The 22,669-nt window shown below is 42.5% G+C and overlaps 1 protein-coding gene across 2 annotated transcripts in view; it reads left to right on the top strand.

Annotated features, from left to right (window-relative positions):
- The window catches only part of THSD7B (thrombospondin type 1 domain containing 7B), a 733,398-nt gene that overhangs the window by 255,454 nt on the left and 455,275 nt on the right, over positions 1–22,669 (top strand). Inside the window, exon 1 of one of the 2 annotated variants that reach the window (XM_039494617.1) lies at positions 2,380–2,464. The exons of the other annotated variant lie outside the window; for it this stretch is intronic. The gene's annotated coding sequence lies outside the window, so the exon portion shown is untranslated. Of the gene's footprint in view, positions 1–2,379; positions 2,465–22,669 lie in introns of those variants that run through there. 2 annotated transcript variants of the gene reach the window in all.

Here is a 22,669-nt window from a genome sequence, read left to right as displayed (position 1 = left end):
GACTAATGGGTTTGATTGTTCGGCATTCTAAGACACTCTTTCCTTGTTAAAACTAAGTTAATGTGGTTGAAGTGGATTGAGCATGGGGCTAGACATTCATGAATTCTAGACCCAGGTCTGCTATTGACTTGTTGTGTGGCCTTGGGCAAATCGCTTGGGCTTAAAATTTTGAGAGTTCACTAATTGTGGGTGTCTTTATTTTATGTGCCCAGCCTGAGAACCCAGAGGGCCAAATTTTTAGAGGTCATGACCACCTGGCACTTCAGTGGAACCTGCATGTGCTCAGAGCCTCTAAAAATCAGGCCTCTTGAAGCCTTTTGAAAAGATATAAAATTCAAATATAATAAAATAATGTCACTTTAAAAGTGTGAAAGGTGTACATTTTAGCCAAATCTTAAATCAAGGAAGTAATAAAATCCCATTATGCCATTATTTCCAAAATGGCAGCTGCAAACTGACTAGAAGAGTCATTCTGAAAGTTATCAAAGGCATATTTGGACATTGTTTGCATTTTCTACAGAAACTCAAACAGCCCTTCTAAGGACCTGATTCTGCTCAGTGCTAAGCTTTTTTTTGAAAAACTTCCCAGGCTCAAGTGGGATTTGAGGACACCTAGCATATCACAGGAGGTACTTAGCACTGTTCTGGATCATGCCTTAAATTCATTTTTGCCTGTGTGGAGGACCCAAAACAGCCCTCTCAGAATCTTGGTTTTATAGGATTCAATAATTGGAGATATACCAATCTCCTAGAACTGAAAGGGACTAGTCCAGCCCCCTGCCTTCACTAGGCAGGACCAAGTACTAATTTTTGCCCCAGCTTCCTAAGTGGGCCCCTCAAGGATTGAGCTCACAACCCTGTGTTTAGCAGGCCAATGCTCAAACCACTGAGCTATGTATCCCTCCCTCCCCCCATGCCTGAGCATGGGGAATGGACTAGATGACCTCTTGAGGTCCCTTCCAGCTCTACATTTGTATGAGTCTATGCAACTTCCATGGGGCTCTTCCAAGTCTACTGCTTTGGAACATCACTGAGTAAGGGCTGGTTCCTGCAAGGTAACAAGAGCCTTTGACTCTCATGGGCTTCAGGTGCTCTGCACACACAGTATTGAACCCCACTTGATGGCATTACAAACTAGGCAAGAATAGAGAAGCAATCTTCCTGAAGTTGGGAGCTTTGTGCATAAATCTTTGAGAGAGAATTTGAGTGCTTAGTGACAATATCAATATCCCTGGGAAAAGACAAGTTTGTGGGTATGTATATCCATGTGTCTAGGTAACAAGATGGTAGCTTGTGTGTGTGTCTGTGATAAATTATACATTTCCAGTTAATTTAAAATAACTTGAATCACTGTTGACCTGAAGATCCTAAACCCTTCAACATATTGCTTAAATTAAAAAATAAAAAACAGTTTAAAAACCCTAGCTTTTTTTTAAACATGGAACAATGTTCAGACTTAGCTTTGAATTAAATATGCTTTTAAATGATAAATTAGTATCAGTATTTTCCTGAGGCAGATTGTACTACAAAGATAACTGAAAGCAAACCAAAGGAAAGTCAAGGTACTTTTATCCTTCCTTCTTTTTTTTGTTCCTGTAGCTGCAGCATTCTCCTGCTCGCTTTGAAATTGCCCCAGTTAGGTTGTTCTGAAGTTATTGTTGCTATCAGGGAAAAAAATGTCTTTTCATTAGAAAAAATGTTTTATTTGCTAGGTTTGAAACATGTTTTGAAATGGGAGTTACTATTAGAAACAAGGGGAGAACATCACAGTGCGTGGGCTGGGATCAGGCTAGTTAGGAGATCAAAGAAATATATTTCCTCCTTTACTCAGTACATTTCACTTAGCTGAATGACTGAGTGTAACAGTACTGAAGTCTTTGAATTTTTTTTTATTTCACGTAAACAGGCCAGGTTCTGATCTCAGTTACTCTACTATAAATCTGGAGTAATTCCAAGGAAAATGGTAGAATTACTTTGGATATACAGCTGATAAGAATCTGGCCCACTGGCGTTACCTTGAATTAGAGCTGAATGAATAATTTTCAGCGTAGTCTCTCTGATTAATTTACCTCTTTTATATCTGTGAACTGATTGCATATTCTGCAGATGATATTCAAAATTATTGGTTTAAGTTTTCTGCAATTTTTGGAACTACGGATTGATTACCAACGTCTGCCAATCTTTGTTCACTCTTTGCAGGGCTTTGGAGCTGTGCTCCGGCTCCGCTCCAGCTCCAGGCAAAAACCTGCAGCTCCACTGCTCCGGGATCCGCTCCAAAGCCCTGACTCTTTGAGCTGTGTGTAGATGAGAGTGGTCAGATAGGTCACATGGAACTGAAGATCTGACTCCATCAATGGAGCTATGGCAGTTTCCACCACTGAAGGATCTGCCTAATGGTGGTTGTTTTCTCACTGGTAAAGTCAGAAGGCATGGCTGCGATGACTATTCAAATACTATTCCCTGGGTAATTCTGCGCCACTGCACATGCACAGAATTTGTCCCCCACAGATTTCTTTGCTTTCTTACAGAAAAATTATTTTCTGATGTGGAAGCAAAGGGAAGCCACAAGAGCGGTGATGCGACCCTCCCCAGCAGTATGTTTAAAGTGCCCAGGGCAGCCACCAGAAAGGGAGGTAATTCACTGCAGGGCAAGGGGCGGGACTGGGGAAGACCCTGCTGGTGGCTCCTACCCTGCATCAGGGTCAGCTGCTAGTCCCAGCTGGGCTGGGGAGGATGGGACTTCCTCTTCTCCTGCACTGCACCTAGGGCCAAGTCAGACCCATCCCCAGATTTCTTTCCCCAGCTTCAGGAAGCTCTGGAAACTCCCCCGCTTCCTGCACACCCATTGCTCCTCAGCTGCAGGGGGAGGGATCCCTGTATAGGGAGCTCCCCCCTCACCTTGTGCATCCAGACCCTCCCACTGAGCCTCACTCCTGATGAGCCCCACTTCCTCAGCATCTGGACCACCCGCTGAGCTCTTTTCTCCCCCTGCTGAGCCCCAACCACCTTCACCTGACCCTCTCACGGAGTCCCCTTACTGTTGCACCTAGAATGCCCCAATAAGCCCCTGTGCATCCCGATTCCCCCCACATTCAGATCCCTCACTGAGCCGCTGGCCCTTAGATTGCCGCACCCAGAACCCCCTCAACCTACATCTGGATCTCACCCATACTAAGCCCCTCTACACTTGGATCCTACCTTGCTGAGCCTGACTGTCCACACCTGTCATGGAGGGGCAGGGCCCTCGTGTGTTTCTGGGGTAGACCTGGTCCTTGCCCTGTGTCAGCGTTGGGTGCAGTCTCACTGCTAAATCCGTGTCCCAGAGGGGAGATGTACAGTCATCTCCCACCGCTGTGCAGCCAGTGGCCTCTGCTCTCCAATACCATGCTGGAGCCTCCACATTTATTTTTTCCCTCAGGAGTAAAATACTCACCATGCACATTCAGTTTCCCTAAATGTATGCATGTCTTTTGAAATTTGCTGAGTAATCATTCCAACAAAACTCAGTCGTGTGAATATTTGAAGCAAGTGAACTCAAAAGGGATACAAGAATAATGAAAGTAAATTCATTTAAATGTTGAGGGGAATAAACAGGGACTATTTTCCCCCACTACTCATCTCTTGACTTGCATCTGAATAGCTCATGGTAGGATTTGGCTAAGCTTGAACTAAGGAGAGCTTGGATGCAGATTGTAATAGTAGTAGTTTACAGGACAAAAGCCTAATCCTGCAAATAGACCTGCCTTTCTTACACAGAGGCATGGACTTCATAGGGAGCTCTGCTCACAGAATGAGGCCCTTAGCTACCACCATATGTGTCACTAGAGTTTACCCCTTCCACTTCGTGTTGTATGGTCAAATGATTTATTTCTGAACTACAATGTTCCCAACATTAGGTAGGCAACAGCCTTAGAAGTGAGAATGAGCTCAAGCCAGAACTTGTAAGGCAGTGAGTTAATATATTTATAAGGATATTATGGATATGTATACATTGATATCAAAGTACCTTTAAAAGAAATTTCAACACTGCAGGAACATCTACATATACTATTACTTTGTATTAGGGATTCATAACAGAACTAGAGAAGTACATGGAGGATAGGTCCATCAATGGCTATTAGCCAGGATGGGCAGGGATGGTGTCCCTAGCCTCTTGTTTGCCAGAAGCTGGGAATGGGGAAAAAGGGATGGTCACTTGATTGCCTGTTCTGTTCATTCCCTCTGGGGCACCTGGTTTTGGCCACTGTTGGAGACTGGATACTGGGCTAGATGGACCTTTGGTCTGACCCCATTCTTATGTTCCTATGAACTTCATTGTAAATATGTATCAGAGGGGTAGCCGTGTTAGTCTGGTTCTGTAGAAGCAGCAAAGAATCCTGTGGCACCTTATAGACTAACAGATGTTTTGCAGCATGAGCTTTCGTGGGTGACTACCCACTTCTTCGGATGCAAGCAGTGGATAATGTTGTTAGGATTAACCAAAGGGAAAAATTGTCTACAAACTTTCCAAATAGAACTTGCATAACTATAGGTTAAATGCAATTTCCACCTATATTTCTTAAGAGATTCAGTTTAGACAGGTTGTCAAAGTTGAGATTGCAGGGACCTTAGAAATAGAAAGCATATGAAAGATCTGTGGACTTTTGAGGCTAATCATGTAACGGGCTAAGAAGCCTCCACTTGTTTGATACCAGTGAGAATTAAGGGTACTCAGCAGCGCCATGTAAGATTGGGCATCAGATCAATTAATTAGACTGCAGGTAGTCATAGATAGAAGCCAGATATCCCTCTGTAAATGCTAGCCCAGAAATATTGCCTTTGATTGGCAAAGTGTAGTAATGAACCAGCCCTGGTCAAAATTTAGTCCCCAAAAGAGCTACGTTGGGGGACTGGCTACCATATCTGCTGGAACACCATAGACACAAGGGATGTGGTCTGGCATCTTGAAGAGCTGAGGTGCCTGGCCCCGTATGCACTGTAGTATATGCTGGGGGAGAGAGGAAGAAGGGGGAGAATGTGCATGCTGCTCCTTTTTAAAAGGAATAGCAAGTTGCACCTTCACATGTTCTGTTTGCCTCCATCTACTGTATACCATCCTGACCTGTGCTGTCACTACCATTTCTTCCTTTCTCCCCCTTTTCCCTCAAATAGTAAAAGCAAGATTTTGCTCCGTGTTTTATAGCAAAAAAATTCCCACAAATGTTAAATCATTGTTGAGATAAAGAAAACTTAATGCTAAGTACAAACAAAAGAAAAGATTAGGTGATCTAACATATCAATGACCATACCTAGGTACAGTGAGTGCAGCATGAGATGAACATCTGTTCCAAGCATCATATTGTTAATGCTGAATGTTCTTGTTTATATGGTTTAAATGTGTCCATTAATGTTGTTTTAACATGTCTTTTGGTGTGTGAAATTGATATCTGCTTTGTTGATGTGAAGGCTGAATTCAGGGGGAAAAGATAACTGACCCTTGATCTAGAACAGCCAACCTAGTTTACAATTCAGATCGCAGATTTACCTGAGCTGTCATCACAGTTACAAAGCGACTTCCCAGCAAGGCAGATAAAATGTTACAAAGTCAAAATATCATTAAAGCACTCTGAGATGGCAAGCACCTGAGTGTTTCTTTTCTTTACACCTAAAAGCATAGGAATAGTTTGATTTCTGTTTTGGGGGGCAGCACCAGTCAGGCCAATGGGGCTATGTGGGGCAAATTCCCTGCCTGCCGAAGGCTTGCAGTTTTGGGGGACAACACCCCTCTTTCTCCCCCACACTATGCTCATGCCTAAAAGCCAGGATTTCTTAACGTTGCCAGCTTTGTTGAAATACTGCATAGGGGTATATGTGGAATATTCTGTCTGGGTGTCTTCACTGTGTGAACTTCACTTAATGCTCATACCTTCATGCGTGCACTTCACACTATCGCACCCTTAAAAGAAAGAACGGAGGCGTCCCCAGTAAATGAGATAAAAGCCCCCAAAATAATATACCAAGTGGTTTGTGCACTTTTCAGCTCTTGTTGTCTTCAAGACAATGGTAGTTGCAGGCACTCAGCACACTGCAAGGTACTATATGTGGGGAGAACAAATAGTCTGTCCTGATCCCTGCAAATGACTATTTTATGCCCTGAAACATGACACTTGACGACTTGAGGGTGCAAATCTACAATGGGTGGGTCCAATTTTGCAAGGTACTGAGTGCCTGCAACTACCATTGATATCAGTGGGAGTTGAAGTTTCAGGATGGAGACTGCTGTTAGCCATAAAATTACCCAAATTATTTTAAAGGTTCAGGCTTTTCAGTTTTTACCAAAAATATAAAGTACTGTCTTGCTCTGTATTTTTTTTTACACATTAAATGATACCTTCAAGGTTTTGTCTGTGAAAACTACTCTACGTAATTTCTTGAAACTTTAAATATACAGTTATACAATATCTCCTTTATTTAGTGACAAATAGCATTGATTTTATCCATTCCCTGGATTCAAATATGAGTCTTTCGTCATGTGCTGGGTGCCAGTCATGAGGCATTAACATTGAGATTATCCTTTTTACCAATTGATTGAATTACAACATAAATGCTTCTCCTAGTTTGTCAGTTGAGTAAATTATGATATACTCCTAAATGTTCATGTGCAATGGTGTGGCAGAACATTTTTTTTTAATCCAGGGAAAGTGCAAAACCAAGGCTATTTGTATCTAACTAAATATTAAGATATCAGGCACTAAATATTTAATTGGCCAGCTGTACTGCAACTGAGTAGTGAAGAAATATAAAAACTGCATTTTCATGTAAAGACCATGTCTGTGCTGGAGAACTGAACTGTTCCTAATTGAACCAGTGGGATAGGAGAGATTTAAGCATAAACAATCCAGTATGTCGCCATTAGCGTTGCTGAATCATGTTCTGAACTGCTACAGTTTTGTCCCGTGGCCACGCTAGTGTTCTAAACCATTTCATTTGCAATGCCTTCTGCGTACCTATTTCACAGTTTCTGGCTCAGCTTCTAGAAGCAGTGGAGACTGGGAGACTTGAAAAGGCCATCGAGTGCACTGGTGGCACCATAGACGGCAGTCTGCTGCTATAATAGAGTGAGCAGTTCAAACAACCTTCATCCATACTGGTATTAAAATGATGTAGATTGAAATGGTGCAGTTTGACACAGTATTTAGATATTGATTGAATTTTTGAAGAGGCTGGATAATAAAAGATAAAGAGGAGACTTCTTCAGGATGCATGAAGCAGTAGTTGTACAATGAGGAGAAACGGTTAAGGCCAAAGCAAAAATGCACAGTATGCTCTGGGCCAAATTCAGTGGGAGCACTGCTTGAGTAAGCAGTGTTGTAGAAACCCACTTTTAAAAAAAACACCTTTACATTCTATGCTCTTAGTTTCTTACATTTAACACATTTACTAGAAATAGCTGTAGCACTGTGCAAGTTTCCCTGTATGCTAAATTCTGCTAGTGCACCTGATTCCTGATATTTAATCGTTCTCCTATTCCAATTATTAGCCTCTCCTGAGCACAGAGTGCAAATTCGAGTTGCATATTTTTTTCTTAAGTAAATTAGAAACCAATGAACCTGGAGCACTTTTGCCATTTTGGTTTTGGATGCAAATTTTCTGATGTTTAGCATAACATTTGCTGTATTATGCATTTCCCCCCCCAGCATTTGAGGAGTCAGTTTGTATATATCCTAACTAGGGGAGGTGTGTGGGTTTTTTACATTCAGGGATATACAACATATCAGGGCACAACACTGGATGATGTGTTCCTATGGGTCAGGCTTGGCTGGATGTTTGTTAGATTTTGAATCCAGTTATCTAGGGGTATGTCTACACTGCAATTAAAAAAAAGTGACACTGAGTCTGGGTCAGCTGACTCAGCACAGGGGGCTCAGGCTGCAGTGCTAAAAAATGCATTGTACACACTTGTGCTGTAGCCACTGTGTGGGTCTGAGCCCAGGCTCCAGCCCAAATGTCTACACTGCAATTTTAAGTCCTGCAAGCCTGCGTAAGCAGATCTAGCCAGCTGCAGCCATGCTGCGGGTCTTTTTTTGCAGTGTAGACATACCACCAGACTCCACACTTAACACTTTTACCAGAGATATTTCTAACTTCACAAATCCCCTTGCTCTAGCAGCAGGACCCCCCCCCCCATCGCTTGAGCTTAATGATAATTTCTGATAGCTGTACATAGTACAGAGTCTGTATCACATGGTTGGAAGAGCTCTGATTCTATTGCAGTTGAGACAGTGATACACCTGGGAGGAAGGAAAGACTCTGAACTGGAACTTAATATGCTCAGTCCTAACATAGATAACTCTGAAATCCACCTAATGGGGGAAGATTCTCAAGGAACCAAGTTGATTTCCATAATACTCAGCAGAGAGACCTGTCACTTAGTGAGGGTTTTAATGTCACTTTATTGGAACAGGAACTGCAGCTTTTCCCTTTGAATTTCAATCAAAATTCCTGATTATTCTTTGTAGAGCTTCTGAAATATGTCTCTCTACTGACTTTAGAACCTTTTCAGAGACAGGCATGGGTGTTTGAAGGTCCAAAGTGTCAAGTTTCTGTAGTGATTCCATCTCACACAGAAATAGGCTTGGAACCCTGCAGAGAATAGAAGTTGTTATAGTTGGAAAGGTTGCTTAAACTGTCTGGGAATGTTGTCCACCAGACAGTCTTGACTGAAGCAACTTTAACTGTATTACGGGATGGAAGGCAGCTATTACTTCTCTAATTACCTACCTTCTTATTAATAATACAAACCCCCATGTTTTTCTTCTGCTGATTAAGGAAAGATTCCCCCCCCCAGTGCTTCACTGCTGTTATGAGAGAGATTGGCCAGTGGAATGAACAGTCCAGTAGAACATTGTTCGTTTTTTTTTTTGAATGACCATGATTAGCCTTTAACCTAAGACTACAAAACTACTATGACTGTGAACATCTTATGTTCGCCATGCAGAGTGAACCCTGAACTATTGGTGGGAAGGTTAATAACTGATCCTCAGGAGAGGGGGAACATTGATCTATCCTTATTTAAGTACCGATCTGAGTGCAAGCTCTGAGATGGCTAAAATGCCCTTGTTTTTAACTTCTGGTCTAAAGCAGAATTTAGATTACAGAATCTACACTGAAATCCTATTAAATTTATATAAACAGTCAACTCTGAATTATAGGCTTATAATTCAATCTAGGCTCTCTGGAGATATCATAAACCACAAGAGCAAAACTCGAGTGATTTATGTCGTTACCGGAACCCTGAGATGGAGTTTTAGCCCCAAAACTCAAACTGCAACTGTCTACTTTGTATATCCCACGGATCAGATTACATGTTCTGCATGGGCTATTGGTCCCTTCCTCTTTTTATCATGGGCTGCCCTGCACCTTCCCCTCTCCTTTCTCCAGTCTCCCATAAATGGGAAGCTAGGGATGTTATCCTGCAGATCAAATTTATCTGGGAAGTGTTTAGATACTATGGTGTTGGGTGCTATATAGAAACCCTATAATACTTAGATAGTTCTAATTTCTGGCTTGACCATGCATGGAGTTACCGTTCTACTCCTTGCCCACTGGTCTGACCTGCGCTCCTGGGGAGTGGCTATAATCTCTTGCTATGTCAGCTGTTTATAGGGAAGGAATAAATAGTGTTAAGCTATTGTTTGTTTGTTTGAATTGTATAAGGTCACAGCCATGAATTGCGATTTCTCTGTGTGGATTTAGTGTCACAATTAATTTTGATATCTCTTAACAAAGCATGAAAGCTGTGAACAGTTGCCAAACCTAAGTCCTTATTCTTGCATCTAGAAATGATAAACATTTCTATCATGCATTCTATGTCAGATGCAACACGTAGTAACCTTAGTTGTGAAATTCCTAGTTTTAGGTAGATACATCATTATACTAAATATTGCTTATTTAACTATGGAAATAATTGAATTTCAGTCGCGGCAAAGCTAAAGATTCAGGTTCAGAATCCTTGGGTAAATCAACTGACTTTCTATTCAAAACATTGTTATGCAAATTATCTTCTATAGTATAAAAAACTATATTCACAAGTAAAATATTTTTATAGCATGCATGCGCCTTCAAAATTATTCTCACGCTAGTCTTTATGTTGTGCATAAATATTGTAAAAAAAAAAAACAGATGAGTAAATCTTGGGCTGGGCTGGTAAATTTTTATGATAGCTTTGCAAAGCTGATGTACTGTGGCAATTAATAAAACTACATCTAGCAATCAGGACAACAGAATACAAACATTCCTATTGCTTTATACTCATAATCTTTTATTGGAGACAGAAAGTATAGTTATCAATGTAATTTAAGAAATATTGTAGGGCACGATCCAAAGCCCAGTAAGGGACTGGAAAGATTCAAATTGACTACAGTGTGGTCTTAGATTATGACATGTATGAGCCATGTTATATCACAGGTAACAAGTCTTGGTATATTTTTTCCCTATTTTGTTACCAATGTTGTCTTCTCCATCACAGCTGTTTAACAATTCTTTCAACCATCATTGTATAGAGGTATAGAGGTGCTAGAGTTCCATTTCCTGAGAATTAAATGTTTTGCTACATGTCAGTACCTATTTCTCAGTGTTTGCTGGAAGATTTAATTTTTATTTATTCCAGTATACAGCTCTTTTGGAGAGGGGCAGTTCTGCACATTCAGAATGGTGGCAAGATCTTTGCATTTAGTGTTCTGCTCTTTTCATAGTTTGCAATAAGAGAGAAATTTACAGGACAGTTTAGCTGATGACTAGTGGAATTGCTGGTATTTACAATAAGTAGATAAACTTGCTTGATGTAGATATTTGGGTATCCTGTAAACTCTGTTCTGAAAACAAACACAGAGATAACAAATGGGATATATTTGACATATTTTTTTCTCAATCTTCTTTTGACATTGAGATATAATTGTTTCCCGCTTACCTTTTCCCTCCAGTGCCAGTGGAAACAATGAAGGCTTACTGCATTTGTGTGTATTGCCTGCCAGCAGTCAGTCAGTGTCTCTCTCACTCTCTTTCTCACACACACACACTTTTTATAATTACCCAATTTAATGTTTTGTAATGAAAATGTAAATTTTGACCAGTTGTATAACTGACTGTAGAAATCAACACAGTTAGAGAAAAAATATGCAATACATATAGGTAAATATAACAAACTGAAACAACTGTATCCAAAAGTAAATTTTATGTAGATGCAAAACTGGTGATGGTTTTTTGTGGAGATGGAAAAATATTTAGCAGAGCTTTCTTGTGGTGCTGGCTAGTTCTTGGTAGTCTAAATTCTTCAAGTGGCCTCTGCACATTCCCATTCTTGGGATGCATCAATGGCACAGCTTGGACTAGTGGAAGCTTCTAGGAGTAGTGCTCAGGAGTAGAACTATAAAAACGGGTGTGGCATACTGACCACCTCAGTTCCTTCCAGCCATCATAGAGGCAAAGCAGAAGCCTCTTTGGACACTTGGACCCCAGTTCGTCAGACCAGATTGTTCCCAGTGTCATCACTTTTTATGTGCCTTCTCATTGCTCCATAGGCCATACCTTCACTTTGGTTACAGCTGATGACTTTCATTTCTGAGAAGTGGAATGGTAGTTTCTATTTTGCTACTGTCCTGTTGCAGAAACAAAATGGTATTTTGTAAAGCAAAACTGTCAAATTAGATGCTGTCTTGTTCCCCGCGCCCCCCCCTCCCCCCCGCAAATGAGCTTAATACTCCATGGAGCTAAGTAGAGAATTAGGTGTTTATGCATGGATGAAGAGAGGTTTAATGAATGGGGAAAAAACTATCTTTACTCATTTTGGGCTTTCTACACTCTTTTCTTTCCCAATGAAGTCTCTCTCCCCCCCTCCCACCCCAAATCTGCATTAGCAACTCTGTGGGTATGTCTACACTATGAAATTAGGTTGATTAATAGAAGTCAATTTTTTAGAAATCGATTTGATACAGTCGCTTGTGTGTGTCTCCACTAAGCACATTAAGTCGACAGTGTGCGTCCACAGTACCAAGGCTAGCGTCGACTTTCAGAGCATTGCACTGTGTGTAGCTATCCCACAGTTCCCGCTGTCTCTGCCGCCCACTGAAATTCTGGGTTGAGCTCCTAATGCCTGATGGGGCAAAAACATTGTCGCGGGTGGTTCTGGGTACATGTCATCAGGCCCCCCTCCCTCCCTCCGTGAAAGCAATGGCAAAAAATCATTTCTTGCCTTTTTTTCTGGGTTACCCGTGCAGATGAGATACCATGGCAAGCAGTGAGCCTGCTCAGCTCACTGTCACCGTATGCCTCCTGGGTGCCACTGGCAGACGTGGTACTGCAGTGCTACACAGCAGCATCCCCTTACCTTGCCTTGCGGACGGTAGATGGTATAATACGACTGCTAACCATCATCATCGTCCCATGGATGCTCCTGGCCGACCTCGGTGAGGTCAGTCAGGGGCGCCTGAACAAAAATGGGAATGACTCCAGGTCATTCTCTTCTTTAAGTTTCGTCTAATGGAGATTCAGTCCTGCCTGGAATATCATGCCAGCTGGAGGCTTCTGCCTCAGGCTGCTCTCCCAGTTGGCAGCACCGCGCGGTTGCACCTACCCCAGCCTGTCCCTTGCTCCCATGGCTCATGAAGCCTGGACAGTAGTAAGGAGCAGTTCAACTATAGGCTGAACAAGTGCATAATGGTGGTAGAATGTGCCTTTGGACATTTAAAAGCTCGCTAGTGCAGTTTACTGGCTCAGTTAGACCTCAGAGAGACCAATATTCCCATCGTTATTACTGCTTGCTGTGTGCTCCACAATATCTGTGAGAGTAAGGGGGAGATGTTTATGGCGAGGTGGGAGGTTGAGGCAAATTGCCGCCCCGCTGGTTACGTGCAGCCAGACACCAGGGTGGTTAGAAGAGCACAGCAGGGCGCGCTGTGCATCAGAGAAGCTTTGAAAACCAGTTTCATGACTGGCCAGGCTAGAGTGTGACAGTTCTGTTTTTCTCCTTGATGAAAACTCGCCCCCTTGGTTCACTCTACTTCCCTGTAAGCCAACCGCCCTCCCGTCCCCTCCCCCCTTTGATCTCCCCTTGCAGAGACAATAAAGTCATTGTTTCAGATTCATGCATTCTTTATTAATTCGTCACACAAATGGGGGGACAACTGCCAAGGTAGCCTGGGAGGGCTGGGGGAGGAGGGAAGCACAGGGGTGGGGTAGTTGTAGGGGCACCCCCTAGAATGGCATGCAGCTCATCATAGAAGCGGCATGTCTGGTTTGCCTCTCTGGTTCTTTGGTAGGCTTCACACAGCACTGCTGCGGGTCCCTGTTATAACCTCTGTCCTTCATGCTCTTGGAGATTTTTTTCTTCTTTTCTTCAAATATTCTGGCATTTAGTCTTTTGGAACGGAGTTTGGATAGCATGGATTCATCTCCCCGTTCGGTCCATGCTCAAGCTCTTTTGCGGTTCTGGGACTGCATGGTCACCTGTGCTGATCAGCTCACCACTCTGGCCAAAGAGGAAATGAAATTCAAAAGTTTGTGGGTCTTTTCCTGTCTACCTGGCCAGTGCATCTGAGTTGAGTGCTGTCCAGAGTGGTCACAATGGAGCACTCTGGGATAGCTCCCGGAGGCCAATACCGTCGAATTGTGTCCACACTACCATGACAAAAATGGCTTTGTTGCGTGGACGGGTGCAGGGTTAAATCGATCTAACGCTGCTAAATTCTACCTAAACTTGTAGTGTAGACCAGGGCTGTTTGTGTCTCTTCCTTATGGAACCTCTCAACTTTTCAGCATAGAAATTGGAGACAAATGACCACAACCACAGTCAGGCTTTGAAAAATGGTAATGAAAATCTCGAGAAGCTGTGCATTTCAGTGGTTTTAGATAGAATACCTTTTTAATAAAGCAAAAAACTTGTTGTAAAGTATGCCAATATTTTGTTTTTGAATTGCCTAGCTTTGAGAGTAACCGATAACTTCTTGTCCCTGCTAAGTCTTTGATGGGAAAGTTTGCTGGCTACTGTTTTTTATATCATTTGGGCAAGTTGTACTTGCTCTGTATGTGACTGACTTCAGTGCAGATACATCGACTAAATGTATAACACATGAAATGGTGCTGTTAGGGCTTGTCTGAGAGGAGACGAGTTCAATTTTACTTTCCAGATGACCTGTAGAAGACAGTGAGGAGTAACCCAATTACATATAATGCGTATTCATAACTTATGCCTGAAGGCCTAGTATATCTAATTTTTGTCCCACATTATTGTTGGGAACAAAAGGATGCTGTGACCAGTAGGGTTTTTAATCTGTTTTTCCATTTATCTGCTATAGAGGATTACTCTGAAAAAAGAATAAACTGTGGGCTATTGTACAATATGATTTTGTTGTATAGTACAATATGATAACAATCAGTAGGACCTTACGCTAGGACCTGATTTTTTGAGGGAACCACAGGACTCCAGCTTGTCTGATCAATAGATATCAAGCATGTTGGACAGACAATAGGCTTCTCTAGGGCAAAAGAAAGGAATATGTCAACTGCTCCCTATTGCTTCTCTCGATTGATTGATAGTGTGCCAATAGCACCAGTATTGAAGGAGACCATATGTTTCAGGGGTAGGTTATAAGGTAATTTTAAGGAATGAGGGGAATGCTGATGGTTCTATTTGCCATAGAAAAATATTAACTCCTGATTTTGATTTCACTGACATCACTGTAAATTGGGAGTAACTTCATTGAAGTGTAAAACTTGTATAAATGAAGTCAGCGGCAGGCCCTAAAGTACTGCTTTTTCTGGGGAGGAAGATTTTTAAGGGAGGTGTGTTTTATTTTTTTATTTATTTTTTTCCCCCTTCAATACTGTACAAGCAAGTGGCTGGTCAGCATATCAAGGTTACATGTCAACAGGGCCAAAAGGACAGTAGCAGAAAGGGGGCTGAGAGGAGGCTGTAGCAGGATAAGCAATAATGGAGGGTAAACTTGTCTTCTAGCAACTTCATCTTATACCCTCCTGCTGTTTGCTTTATCTTGCTGTTCTTGCTCTGCGCGCCTCCTCTCCCCCACTACTGCAGGGCCAGCCAGAGGTGGGGGGGGGGCAAGTGGGGCAATTTGCCCCGGGCCCCACAGGGGCCTCCACAAGAATCTCTGAGGCTCCCCCTCGCCTCTGCCTTCGCCTTCCCTCATCCACCGGCACCTCAGTGCGCCATGTCCAGGAGCGGCCCTGGACAGAGCTAAAGCGGCATGGCTCCAGCGGGGCCTGAGCGCCTCCCGCTCAGAGCCATGTGGTAAGGGGGCGGGGGCTGTGAGCTGCAGCCGAGCGGTGGGAGCTCAGGTCCCGCTGGAGCCATGCAGCTGCAGCGTTGTCCAGGGCCACTCCTGGATGCGGCTCGCTGAGGCTCCGGGAGAGGGGCGAGGCGGGGGGTTGGATAAGGGGCAGGGAGTCCCAGGGACAGTCAGGGGACAGAGGTTTGGGGGGTGGTCGTCAGGGGATGGGGAATGAGGGGTTGGATTGTGGGCATTCCGGGGTCTGTCAGGACTCAGCGGGGGAGAGGGGGCTGGATAGGGTTTGGGGCAGTCAGGGGGCAGGGAGAGGGTGGTGGTGGTTGGTGGGGGGATCTTGTGGGGCAGGGGACAAGGAGCAGGATGGGTTGGGGATTCTGAGAGGGGCAGTCAGGGGGCAGGAAGTGGATGGGGGTTGGATAGGAGGCAGGAAGTGGATAGGGGTTGGATAGGGGGCAGGGCTAGGCTGTTTAGAGAGGCACAGCCTTCCCTACCCTAAAGGTCATTCAGCAGTTTGAGGCTTGCAGACAGTTATTTAACACAAAGAGCCAAGCCCTTATCTTTTCCTTAGGGCTACCATCCATTTCACTTCTCAAATTATAGTCTACATTTAATTTCAGTGCCATAGGGAGATTCATGTCGGGGGAGGGTAGCTTCATTTAAAATTATCCAGTTTAGATTAACAGTGATAGAGCCAAGAGCCATGGGGGAGGGATCACACGAGAAGAGCAATATCCTACACCACCTACCTCCTTCCCAGCCCTACCAAGGGAGGACCCCTACACACACATTTCCCGAGGCTCCAGGTTAATTCAGTGGTTCTCAAACTTTTTTTTGCACTGGTGACCCTTTTCACATAGCAAATCTCTGAGTGCGCCCCCCCCACTTATAAATTAAAAACACTTTTTAAAAAATATATTTAATATATTTAACACTATTATAAATGCTGGAGGCAAAGCGGGGTTTGAGGTGGAGGCTGACAGCTCGTGACCCCCAGTAATTACCTCATGACCCCATGAGGGGTCCTGACCCCCAGTTTGAGACCCCCTGGGTTAATTTAATTTTAGAACCCTGTGTCCATTCATATGCATGTGCTATTTTGAGCATTTCAGTTTTCACAACATAGGCTCATGCCAGATTCTGGAACAAGCTCAAATGCTCAGTTCGTAGAGTATGTACATAGTCTATACTAAAGACAAACCCACAGTAACTGTCTCTAGTTTGTGGGGAAACACATACATTCATGGAGGTTAAGTCCATTAATGGCTATTAGCCAGGATGGGTAAGGAATGGTGTCCCTAGCCTCTGTTTGTCAGAGGATGGAGATGGATGGCAGGAGAGAGATTACTTGATCATTACCTGTTAAGTTCACTCCCTCTTGGAGGCACTTGGCATTGATCACTGTCAGAAGACAGGATACTGGGCTGGATGGACCTTTGGTCTGACCCAGTATGGCCATTCTTATGTTCTAAGCTAAATGAACGCAAAGTTATGGAGACAGATATGAGTCAAGGAAGCCAGCAGAGTATCAGAAACCTGGAAAAATCTCTGACTGGATGGCTCAGGCATTTGGTCACAAGCTGAGGTGGTTCAAAAGTTTTGGTGTTTTTAAGCAGATTTTTGTTTTTGTTTCTTTAAACAGTCAAGCACAGCAAGTAGCAAATATTTAGCCACACACTTCTGAAACCTCAAACCATGTTCAGGTTTTGGCAGACTAATTTCAGCTTTTCAATTAAAAAAAACCACAACCAATTTTGAAGGAAAGCAGACATTGTCCGTGATTTTTTTTCTTCTGCTTTTTAAAAACCCCTAGTTTTTGATCCAAAAAAACTTTTTTTGGAAAATATTTGTCCAACCCTTTTAATGAGCTTTAGTGCCTTTTAGCACTAGCTGATGCTGAGAACCAGTGATACCTTGTAAAGGTGACTTGAAAAGAAGATTTCTCAAAACTGGGTTTGTGCCAAGATGTGGAAGGTTTTTAAATGTTTTTTTTTCCCCAGGGCTGCCCGGGGTGGGGGGCAAGTGGGGCAATTTGCCCCGGATCCCAGGGCCCTCACGAGAATATAGTATTCTGTAGTACTGCAACTTTTTTTTTTACGGAAGGGGCCCCCAAAATTGCTTTGCCCCAGGCCCCCTGAATCCTCTGGGTGGCCCTGCACTGCTCTGTAAATTACACTTGGTTTGCACACCAGCTATAACACTAGATCGGTGTGAGTTGCACTCCATATATTTTATTTTCTGACCAAACTGCGCAATCACCTGTTGTCCTTTATATTGTTCCACAATACTTCTGTGGGAGTTGCACTTGTTTACATCAGGGCTGACTTTGACCCAAATTTATATATCAAAATTCACATGTTTAGTTAGTCGAAGAAAATAAGCAGAATTTAAATAACTGTCTCTAAAGACTTTTTATATTGTTGCCAAAACATATTCGGTAGCCGGAGCTCAATCCCCTGGCTTCTCTATATCTCCTCCATCAACACGCTGTGGAGGGCAATGGTCTATGGATCTGTTTACCCTTCCTTGATCCAGCTATGCATTGAAATCCCAATATACAGTAACATGCAGAGCTGGATCACTAGTCCTATGGAGCCCTGCGCAAGCTCCCTAAATCCTGCCCTTCCTCACAGTAGAATTTTATCAGTTTTATTGCATCTCTGCAATCTGCAGATGGAGCAAAAGTTACTGCTTAGTTAACATGCTGTTTCAAACATCATTAATCCCAATCTCGTACCACAAAACCCACCATTTCGGATGGTGTTTGTATTATAGTTTCAGCATAGGTATCAAGATTGAAATGGATATGGAAACTGAATAATCCTTTCCTGCCTGGATTTGCGCTCTCCAGAGGAGAGGTGAAACATACATGTGCCGTGGGGAAGCTTCTGCTGCTGTTTGAGGTGCTGTTGTTTTAGAGGCACAGGACGTATCTCCAAGGATTTTACTCCAGAAATTTTTACAAGCAAATTACATTTACTTAACACTTGTAAAATGAGAGAGAGAGAAAATTAATTTAGAGACTACATTTTCTTGTCTTCTCGAGCGTGCTCAAAATCACATGAAATGAAGAAAATGGCTCCTATAGGGAAGCGTTAGGTTTCTAGTTATTCCTAACCATTTTCAGCTGTGTCTTTTCCAGTAATTCTAAAGTTTTCAAGAACTTTAATTAGAGAGCAAGATGAAATGGTACAGCCAATTTATTCCTTATATATCAAGTTGTTAAAGAATAAGCAACATCTGGTACTTTACAAAACTGGAATTGACTATAAGGCCTGTCACTGTGAGTGCAGGTGTGGATATTGGATAAATTAGATTTAGTATGTAAAACAGTTTTAGTGTATTCAGTGAAATGATGGGGAAACTGTTGGGAGCTTCACAGTAAGTGATCTCTTTCCCTCTTCCCATCCCCCCCCCCTCCGGAAACAGATTGAAAGAGGGCATTGCAAAATGAGCAAATTTAAACTAGCAGTGTGCCTCTTTACTACTACTACTAGGGCAGCCTACCGATTTTGGGTGCGTATAAATACCAGGTAATGAGGAAACTTCAGGGTGGCCAGATGGGGGGCAAAACTAGGAGTAATGGGATGAAATTAAGAATAGGAAAATGTAGGTGATCAGGAAAAACTTCCCAATAGTGAAAGCTGTTAGTGAAATTGACTCTCAAGAGAGGGTCTACGGGATTCTTAAAATTAGATTAGACAGGACACTGGAGAAGATACAGTAGGGGACAATCCCACACTGACAAGAGGTTGGACTAGATGACACAAAAAGGCTCCTTCGTTTCTAATTTCTCTATTATTCTATGTGATGAGTTTATGCCTGACTTTGGAAAATAACATCTAGAGGCATTGTTGTAATGGATACAGAATATCTCGCTCATAACTGAGGCTGCTATCGTGAGGTAGATGGCAAGAGCTAGACTGCCTATACATATCCTACTCCCACATAAATATATTAACATACTATTAAAATTAAAATGCTTTTAGGAAGATTATACTCTGAGACCTGAGTGTGTTCAGACACATCATTGTATACGATCTTCTGAAGGCTTGCGCCTGCACCCTCTCTCTGATAAGAATAAAGGGGATAAATGATCAAATCCCAATTAGCACCTTGTTAACTTTGGTAGGTTCTATTTTTAGATACTTGCTTTTTTCAATTAACTGGTTTTTCTATGATTTTTCTTTCTTTGGATTATGAGAATAATTGAAGCAAGACTCTACCATATGAGCGATGGGAGTTCAAGTGTAGGTAAAGTAGTTTAAAGGGGTTTGTAATGAACTTAATTAGAAATATCTTCCTTTGGATTCAAACACGTATTTTAAAAAATTTCTGATTTAAACTCCAGTCTATAAAGAAGATTCAGTGTTTCCTATGCTCAGAGAAAAGATGTAGAAGGCCAAGTAGAATACTTTAGCTAATTACTTAACACCTATTTGTCCTTTTATGCAAGGAACCATTTTAATAGTGAGAATAACCCAAACAAAGGAATGGAGCTAGTGTCTACCATTCTCCATTATATGAGAGAGTACATTCTCTCTTGGGATATGGGTGTGCAAGTGGAATAGAGGGGTGTGTGTGAATACACACACATATATACACATTCATTGATTGAACAAATACAGAAAAGACACTAGAGATGTGCGTAGGCCCCTTTTCTGCAGTGTCTAATTTAGACAGTACATGCTAAGAATAAGCCTTCATTGTTATCCTTAGAATCAGGAGTTCTGTGATTTGCAATATTTCTGTTTAAATGCATGATATTTGACACTTTGGGAATTTTGAGGGTGGGCAGGTGGCTGCATGCATGTGATCGTAATAGCTGTATTATTATCCCAGAACCTCAAGAACTGTCAAGTTAAAAACTTAGGGCCAGATTGTGATCGGCCTTTGTGAGGGAGAGGGAGAGGCATAGGGAGCCCTCTTCCTCCAGCTGCTCCTCATGTGTGCTTGGCCTGAGGTCAGTTGCAGTTTTTTGAGCTCTGGAGACCATGTGAACTGCTCCATTGCATGCATCCCAGGGATGGACATCACCTCAAAGGATGCAAGATAGCGCTGCATGTGGGCCCCACTCTTTCTGCACCAGGAGGCTCTGGCAGGGATTGTGCAGAGTTCCTCATGGAATGGATTTACGCTGCCTTTTATTTGAAGCCATGTCTTAAAGTGCAGTCCAGCCCTCAGGGAAAGAAGGGATTCCCATAATTAGGGCTTGTAGCTAGACATAGATTCCCTAACTTCTTCCTCGGCCTTGGGTGGGGAAGTCATGGAGCTTACATTGCAGGTTCAAGAGGGGTCCGTGCAGCGTTGCTGCTCTATTTGCATCTGTACCTAGCTCATAATGGCTAGATTATGTCAAATGTTGAGGAGGAAGCAAGAATGCGTCACTGAAGACATTACAGCAGCTCTGGCTCATCTTCCATTCTGTTGTGGTGCAGAACTGATCCTGGGGTAATAGTTCTGCTTGTTTAAAGACCATTTTAAGCAACTAGTTATGTTGTAATGTTACTTATTGCAAAAATAACAAATAATTGGATTATATTGATTCAACCCTTATCTTGAAATGGTGATAGATCTTAGAATCCTAATTAATTAAAATATATTTAATTTCTTACTCAGTGTCGTGTGTGCGCTTCATTTAAGTTTGTGGGGATTCAGTGCCCAACATGGTGGTGGTATGGACTGGCTTTTAGCTCTTATGTGAGGTTGATGAAACCGAACATTTTATTATGCTATATTATGTTGAATCTCGTAGGAGATTAAATTTGTCAAACAAAGAATTAAAGACAGTGGTTTTTAAGAATTGCTTGAACTATACCATTATGCCTCTTTCCTTTTCATCTCAGTGATTTCTGTATTTTCAGAATAAGTCTCATACACATGATGTCTTAATGAAAAATTGCAGAGGATTATTTTATGGGTATGAAAAGCTGTTGAAAGAGCATACTTGTTGGTATTAAAACAGTGAAGCAGTTTGTGTGCCTTGTACCTTGTCCAGAAATAATTGACTCATTAATCTTGGCCACATCAACCTGGTCACAGTATGAGGGTCAAATGTAGGTTGATTCTAATAGGTAGATATGTGTCAGTTTACAGCCCCTATCTGACAGTTATTTCCGTCCCATGAAAACTAATACTTTTACAAAGAATTTATGAAGGAAAGAAGATTGAGATGGATATGGACTGAGATAAAAACTTACTGCACCTCTATCTCTAGGCCCTGATGGGGCAAGGTTTTGGGAACCAGTACATGAGGGGCAAAATCCAGAAGTCAAATGAGGAAGAAAAAACAATCAAGATTAATTTTCTTCCCTAACCTCTTCCCCGCTTTCATTTGACTTGGTTGTGTGTTATGCAATGACCTGTGCACAGTTCAGTGCATTTTTAGAACTACATTCTTTTGGGTCAGTTACTCACTCACACATTTTTGGAGATTCACTTCCTCTCTAAGCAGACATTTAATTCTCTCTCCACCCAAAGTGGATTCCAGTCTTGGCCTTGCTTTCTCAGATCAGAACCAGCCCCGGCCAAAATAAGCATTCTGTAGCTTGGTTGTCATGATGATGCTGTATGGGATTGTAGGTCTACTATGGTACTTGCTGGAGTTCATCTTGTATAGCCATTTTCAAACGCTCGTAGAGCTGAGAAAATAACAGACAGAAATATTAGAAGATATGCACAAAAATCCCGAAATCTTCATCTAGTATTATTCAACTAGGCTCTTACTCACATTAGAGTCTTGTATTAAGTTTTTAATGGCAGGATTCTCAAAAGTACTCAGCATTTTGCTAACTGTCTGCTTCTCTTCATTTCAGTGGCAACAGAGTTAGGCGAACACAGAGCACTTTTGAAATTAGCACCCTGAAGGTGCACCATTGGGCATAACCTAGCTAATACAAACTACTGCTCATGTTCTCTGTGAGGTTTTTTTTGTGGCTTAAAATGATCTGGTAGAGCCTAACACCATGCTTACACTACCTCTTATGTCAGCAAAACTGTCACTCAGGGGTGTGAAAAAAGACTCTCCTGAGTGACTTAAGTTTCACCGGCATAAGTGGTAGTGTGCAAGCGCTATGTCGATGGGAGAGCTCTTTCCTGTCAGCATGGAGTGTGCTACACTGGAGCACAGCAGCATTGGTACAGCTGTACCGCTGTAAGGTGTCTAGTGTAGCCACTCCATGCTGACAGGAAAGCGCTCTGGTCCAGCACTAATGAAGTGCTAGGAAGCTTGCTCAGATTAGTGGCACAGGACCGTGTTTCTCAACCCTTTTGATACCAGGGACTGGCTTGCTGCTTTCCTACACCATGTCCTGGTGATCTCCGAGGCTGGTGCCAGTCCACATCTGGGTGTTGAGAAACACTGGCGTAGAAAGAAGAACTAACTAGAGCGA

This window comes from Mauremys reevesii, linkage group 11 (genome assembly GCF_016161935.1).
Source record: "Mauremys reevesii isolate NIE-2019 linkage group 11, ASM1616193v1, whole genome shotgun sequence".
Lineage (NCBI taxonomy): Eukaryota > Metazoa > Chordata > Testudines > Geoemydidae > Mauremys > Mauremys reevesii.
This window is presented reverse-complemented; position numbering and strand designations above follow the sequence as displayed.